This window comes from Cervus canadensis, chromosome 5 (genome assembly GCF_019320065.1).
Source record: "Cervus canadensis isolate Bull #8, Minnesota chromosome 5, ASM1932006v1, whole genome shotgun sequence".
Lineage (NCBI taxonomy): Eukaryota > Metazoa > Chordata > Mammalia > Artiodactyla > Cervidae > Cervus > Cervus canadensis.
Genome location: NC_057390.1, coordinates 94,325,758 through 94,333,475, shown reverse-complemented (window position 1 = coordinate 94,333,475; position 7,718 = coordinate 94,325,758).

Below are 7,718 nucleotides of genomic sequence, written 5' to 3'. Positions count from 1 at the left end.
GCAGACCGTGCGCACCGAGGCGTCTGTCTTGCCCTTGTCTGGAGGTTAGGAGGGGCAAACTTCCGAGTACGCAAACACACCTGTCACCTGGTCCTCTTCCTTACGGGTTCCACACCTGCAGTGAGCTGCTGAGCTGTCGTTTCAAGGATGTCCTGGTGATGGTTTAGTGGTGAAGTCGTGTCCGACTCTTGTGATCCCATGGACTGTAGGTAGCCCACCCGGCCTGCTCTGTCTGTGGGATTTCCCAGGCAAGAATACTGGTGTGGGTTGCCATCTTCTGCATCGGGGATGTAGAACCCAAGCCCCTCGCTAAGCTATACAGGCCTCCCTGGCTGGTCTTTTCACTGCTGAGCCCCCGACGCCTATAGGAGTGGTCACACTGAACAGATGGTTCAGTAAATGCCGAACGGAAGAGCAGGACCAAAATTCAGTGATCCCTTGATTTTTGGATTTCATGAATATGATATTTACCATAATATCAGAACAACAGAAAAACAAAATTTCAGGATCCTTCCCAAGAAAAAAGTTGGCAGCCATACATATGCGTATTTATGTGCTAATTGTCCTTATTTTTTAATGTCTCCACAGATCGGTGAAAACTTTGTCACTGGACTGTATTCTCTTGAAATCTCCTCCAGCTCTCAGCTGCTGCCCAACAAGACTTCACTGCCCCATGGGCCAGGCACACAGACATCTGTTCCTTTATTCACTCACCACACAGTTTCCGCTCCCACTGTGTGCTAGGTACTGTACTAAAGGGCTCCGCACAGTACAAAGGTTACATTCCTTTACATGAAATGTAAGAAATGAATAATGGGGAGGGAGGTGGGAGGGGGGTTCAGGATGGGGAACACATGTAAATCCATGGCTGATTCATGTCAATGTATGGCAAAAACCACTACAATATTGTAAAGTTATTAGCCTCCAACTAATAAAAATAAATGAAAAAAAAAAAAAAAGAAATGTTGACTTAATTGCTGGTGGCTCAAACGGTAAAAAAAGATTCGCCCGAGAGACCCAGGTTCAATCCCTAGGTTGGGAAGATCCCCTGGAGAAGGGAATGGTTACCAACTCCAGTATTCTGGCCTGGAGAATTCCATGGACAGAGGAGCCTGGTGGGCTACAGTCCACGGGATCAAAAAGAATCAGATACAACTGAGCAACTAACATTTTCACTTTTTAAAATATGACTTAGTTGCACAACAGAAATTTTTTTTTCCAGATAAAAAGAATACCAGACAGCCCTTTGAAAGTTTGATTAGGAAGACCACGTAAAACACAAGCCATGTGTTAAGAAAAATAGACCATTGGCTGTCATTTGGAGGAAAAACAAAGGGTCTACTCCTATCTAATATCTGACTGAAAATAAATTCTAAATGAATTAAAGCTCTATAAGGGCAAAAACCTATGGGATTGAAAGAAAAATATATAGAAAAAATATTTATAATCTTGGAGAAGGAAGACAGAAGGCCCAGAAGCTATGAAAGATAAGACAGATGTATAACTACATAAAATTTTCAGTCTCTAACTTCCCTGGTGATCCAGTGATTGGGAATCTGCCTGCCAATGCAGGGGACATGGGTTCAGTCCCTGGTCTGGAAGGATTCCATATTCCTTGCGGCAATTAAGCCCATGTGGGGCAACTACTGAAGCCCGAGTGTTCTCTTCAACAAGATAAGCCCCACAATGAGAAGCCTGTGAACTGAAATTAGAGAGTAGCCCCCTACTTGCTCCATGGGGTCGCAAAGAGTTGGACAGGACTAAGTGACTTTCACTTTCACTTTCCCCTACTTGCTGCAACTAGAGAAAGTCCATGCACAGCAAGGAAGACCCAGCAAAGCCAAAACTAAATGAATTAATTTCAGTCTCTTAATGATAAAGTAAAAGACAAACATCAATATGGAAAAATATGTGCAGCTCTTATGATAAAGTGTTAATCTTCCTAACATATACAGAGTTCTTAAATCAACAAGAAAAAGAAACACCCCAAAAGGGAAAAACAATCATTCATTCAAGAAATGTACTCAGTGCCCCTGATGTGCCAGGTATGTCCTAGGTATTAGGGATTTAGTAATGAATAAAAGACAAAATCCCTTCCTTCAAAGCATTGAGGTTTTAGTGAAGGGAGTTAGATGTTAAATAGAGTAAAGAAGTAAACTGAATGGTATGTCAGATGGTGATAAATTCCTACAGGGGAAAATAAAGCAGGAGGAGGTAGTGGGATGGACATGAGTTTGAGTAAGCTTCAGGAGTTGGTGATGGACAGAGGAACCTGGTGTGCTGCAGTCCATGGGGTCGCAAAGAGTTGGACACGACTGAGAGACTTAACTGAACTGAGGTAGTGGGAGGGGGCTGTGATTTTACACAGTGGGGTCAGGAAAACTGCTCTGAGGTGACGTCCAAGCAAACATCTGAAGGGGGTAAGGCAGCAGAGTTTATGAAGCAGGCACTTCAAAGAAGAAAGAAAGATGTCTTGCCGATTTCTGAAAAGACACTGAATTGGACTCATACTCAGGAATACAAATCGAACAACCATTATCGCACCACTTGGACTCGGAAGAGTCATTAGTATTTATTACACCCACCCTCACCAGGGTGTGGAGAAACAGACCTCTCTCAAACAGCTTTCAAAAGACTTGATGTGATACAGCTTTTTCACAGTCATTCGACAAGCACTAATACCATTTTTTAAACTTTTTATTTTATTGGCTGTGCTGGATCTTCATTGCTGCACAAGGGCTTTCTCTAGCTGTGGAGCGCAGGGGCTGCTCTCCAGTTGCAGAGTGCAGTGCAGGCTTCTTGTTGCAGTGGCTTCTCTTGTCACCGACCACACTACCGCACGTGGGCTGGGTCGCTGTGGCTCCCAGGCTCTAGAACACAGGCTCAGAAGCTGTGGCACACGGGCTTAGTTGCTCCACAGCATGTGGAATCGTTCTGGAGCAAGGATCAAACCAGTGTCCCTTGCATTGGAAAGCAGATTCTTCACCATTGGATCACCAGAGAAGCCCCGATTTTTTTAAACTTTTTATATTGAAGTATTATAGGTTTTCCCTCAGTGATTTTTCTTTTTTTTTTTCCTTGGCCACACCACAAGGCTTGCAGAATTTCAGTTTCCTGAGCAGGGATGGAACCTGAGCCTCTTCACTGAAAGTGCGGGAGTCCTAACCCCTGGACCACCAGGGAATTAATACAGTTTTACCAGCTTCTGGATATAATCATCTGTAAACGACTCATATTTAAAGTGTACACTTCTATTGGCTTAGACATATGTGAAACCACAATCAAAATAATTAACACACCCACCACCCCCAAAGGATTTCTCCTGCTCTTTTCTATCTCCTCACTTCCTCCCTACCTCCATGCCCAGGCAACCACTGATCTGCTTTCTGTCACTATAGATTAGTTTGAGATTTCTAGACTTAATTTTTTTATCTGGCTCTTTTCCACTCAGCATAATTACTTCAAGATTCGTGCATGTTGTAGCATGTATCAACACTTTTCATTGCCATAGATTCCATTACTAGATGAATCAACCATAGTTTATCCATTCATCTGGGTTGAACATTTGGGTTATTTCCAGCCACTATCAACACTGATGCAAAAAGTCTTTTTGTGTGCACATACTTTCTTTTCCCTTAGACTGGAATGACTGGATAAATTTAAAATTTTTACACCGCTAAACCATTTTCCAAAATGGCTATAGCCATTTTATAGCCACTCCAGAAGTGTGTGCGAGTTTCTCTTGTACCATCTCCTCAACCCTGGTGGCGCAGATGATAAAGAATTCCCCTGCGATCCAGGAGACCTGGGTTCGATCCCTGGGTTGGGAAAATCCTCTGGAGGAGGGCATGACAACCCACTCCAGTATTCTTGCCTGGAGAATCCCCATGGACAGAGGAGCCTGGTGGGCTACAGTCCACGGGGTCGCAAAGAGTCAGACACAACAGCGACTAAGCGTGCGTGCACACACGTGCACACACACACACACACACATCTCCTCACCAGCACTTAGTGTAGTCGGTCTTTTTTTATCTTAGACATTCTAGTAGGCGCATAAAAAGTGAAGTGAAGGTGTTCCTCACTCAGTCATGTCCAACTCTCTTCTACCCCATAGACTGTAGACCACCCCCAAGCCCCCAGGCTCCTCTGTCCATGGAATCCTCCAGGCAAGAATACTGGAGTGGGTAGCCATTCCCTTCTCCAGGGCATCTTCCCCACCCAAGGGTGGAATCCAGATCTCCCACATTGCAGGCAGATTCTTTACCATCTGAGCCATCAGGAAAGCCCTATGGTATTTTACTGATATTCTAATATGCATTTCAATACAGATTAATCATGTTGAACATCTTTTCATGTGTTTTCCATCTACATATCTTCTTTGGGGAAGTTATCTGTTCAAATCTATTAAAATTTTCCCATTTTTTTCTATTGAATTGCTTATGTCCTTGTTGAAATTGAGTTTGGGGAACCTTTTAGATATTCTGGATGAATATATTTTATTTTTAATTGTGGCAAAATGAACATAAAATTACCATCTTAATCATTTTAAGGTACAATTCAGTAGTGTTAAGTACACTCAATATTGTTGTGGATCTAGTCTCCAGAATTCTTTTCATCTTGCAAAACTGAAACTCTATACCCACTAAACAACTCCCCATTCTCCCTCCTCCAGCCTCTAGCAACCTCCATTCTATTTCTGTCTCTATGAATTTGACTACTCTAGGTACCTCACGTAAGTGAGATAATAAGAGTATTTATCCTTTTTGTGACTGGCTTATTTTGTTTAGTATAATGTCCAAAAGGTTCATCCATGTTTCAGCATGAGTCAGAATTTACTTCCTTTTAAAGGCTGAATAATATTTCATGTTTTGTTTATCCACTCATCCATCAGTGGACACTTGGGTTGCTTCCACTTTTGGGCTACTAAAAATAATGCTGCTGTGAACATGGGTGTACAAATATTTCTTCAAGACCCTGTTTTCAATGCTTTGGGGTATATACCCAAAAGGTAAATTGCTGGGCCATATGGCAATCCGACTCTTAATTTTTTTAGAAACTACCATACTGTTTTCCATAATGTCTACACCCATTTACATTTTTACCAAAAGTGCACGTTTCAGTTTCTCCACATCTTCACCAACACATTCTTTTCTATTTTTATGATCATAGTCATCTTAATGGGTATGACAAGGTACATCTTTTCATTTTTTAATTAACTTTTTTCCTATTTTTTGGTTGTGCTGGGAGGCATTTGAGATCTTAGTTCCCCACCAGAAATCAAATCCATGTCCCCTGTAGAGAAATTGTGGTGTCTTAACCACTGAACCATCAGGGAAGTCTCCATCTGTCTTTTTAAAATGTGTGATTTGTAGATATTTTCTTGTGGTTTGTGGCTTGCCTTTATAGGCTCTTTTGTTTTTTTTTAAGAGCATTATTTCCTAATTTTGATAAAGTCTGAACAATCTTTGATGTCATATCCCTCAATCTTTTACCTATTCTGATATCACAAAGATTTTTCTCCTACAGTTTATAGTTTTAGGTTCTATTGTTGGGGCCAGTGTGAAGAAGGCAGGAAACACTCCATCTTGAAGCCTGTCATCCATCTTAAAGACAAGATGTGAACTGGGCCTGAACCTTGCCCAAGAGTGAGGAAACCATTGCTAGTGAAAACCAGGTCTCCTGGAGACTTCCCTTCCTACAGATGACAAAGGGAGATTTTGTCAGGCTGACGTCAGGCTGCCCCTGTTAGATTAACCATGGAGACATCCCCCCTTGATGTATAATCATTGGTCCCCCCCTTTAACCTTAATTGTTTCTTCTCCTAGCACCTACTTGTTGTAAAACTCAGTCATATACAACAAAAAGGTTGCTAAAATGTAACCAGTCACATAGTAGGGGGTATAAAACTGGGCCTCTCAGAAACATCAGGGTCCTTGTTGGGAACTGATTCCCCTTGGAACCGCTGGCGTAATAAAGTTACTCCACTGTCCTGAGTGTCCTTTGAGGTGTTTGTGACTCTGGATTCCACAACACTATATTTAGATCTGTGATCCATCTTGAATTAATTTTTGTAAATAGTGTGAGGTATGTATCAAAGTTCATTTATTTTCATATGAATATCTAATTGTTGAAGCACCGTTTGTTGAAAAGGTTATCTTTTTTCCAACTGAATCAAAATCAATCATATACTTGCAGGACTTATTTCTGGACTTTCTTTTGCATTACACTGATCGCCTTGTCTATCTTTTTAGCCTCACAACACTACTTAAGTATCTCTGTAAGCCTTAGAGCTCTACACTGTAGCCCTATAACTCTGTAGCTCTATAACGTCTTAAAGTTAAGTAGTGTTAAGTCCATCAACTCTGTTCCCTTTTTAAAGGTTATTCTGGCTTTTGCTCTTGATAATTTGCGTTGTATAGGAACTTCAGAGTCTGCTTGTCAATTTCTCAAAAACAAAATCTGCTGGGATTTTGGTTGGGACTTTTGAAACTACAGATCAATTTGGAAAAAAGTGATATCCTAACATTACTGAACCATCTGATCCATGAACATAAAACATGTCTCAATTTATTTGGGTTTCCCTGGTGGCTCAGTGGTAAGGAATCTGTCTGCCAATACAGGAGACCCGGGTTTGATCCCTGAGTCGGGGAGATCCCCTGGAGAAGGAAATGGCAACCCACTCCAGTATTCTTGCCTGGATAATTCCATGGACAGAGGAGCCTGGTGGACTACAGTCCATGCAATGGCAAGAGTGGGACACACCTTAGTGACTAAACAACAGCCATTTATTCGGGTCTTTAGTTTCGTTCAGCCATGTTTTGTAGTTTTCAGTGTATAGGTCTTACACAAAATTGGTCAGATTTATTCTGCATGTGTGGTAAGTCGCCTTAGTCATGTCTGACTCTTTGCGACCCCATGGACTGTAGCCCACCAGGCTCCTCTGACCATGGGATTCTCCAGGCAAGAATACTGGAGTGTGTTGCCATGCCCTCCTCCAGGGGATTTTCCTGATCCAACAATTGAACTTGCCTCTTATTTATGTCTCCTGCATTGGCAGGCAGGTTATTTACCACTAGCGCCACCTGGGAAGCTCAGATTTATTCCTGAAAGTGAAAGTCACTCAGTCACGTCCAGCTCTTTGCAACCCCATGGACTATGCAGTCCATGGAATTCTCCAGGCCAGAATAGTGAAGTGAGTAGCCTTTCCCTTCTCCAGGGGGTCTTCGCAACCCAGGGATCCCGCATTGCGGGAGGATTCTTTATCAGCTAGGCCACCAGGGAAGCCCAAGAATACTAGAGTGGATAGCCTATCCCTTCTCCAGTGGATCTTCCCCCCACAGGAATCAAACCAGGGTCTCCTGAATTGCAGGTGGATTCTTTACCAACTGAGCTATCAGGGAAGTCCTAGGTAATTCTAGGTATTTTCTGATGCTATCGTAAATGGTATTTTTTTAAATTTCAAACTATCTGATACTGGAATACAGAAACCAAACTGCTTTTGGTTTATTATTTATAATGATAAAATTAATTTCAAATAATACATTATTTATTGCTTTTCTTGACTCGTATCCTGAAATCTTGCTGAACCCCATCATTAGTTTGAGAAGCTTTTTTGTAGGTTCCACAGAACTTTCTATACAGACAGATGATTATATTAGGTTCCTAGGATTTGTGTAACAAATTACCACAAACTCTATAGCAGTTTATTCTGCTAAGAA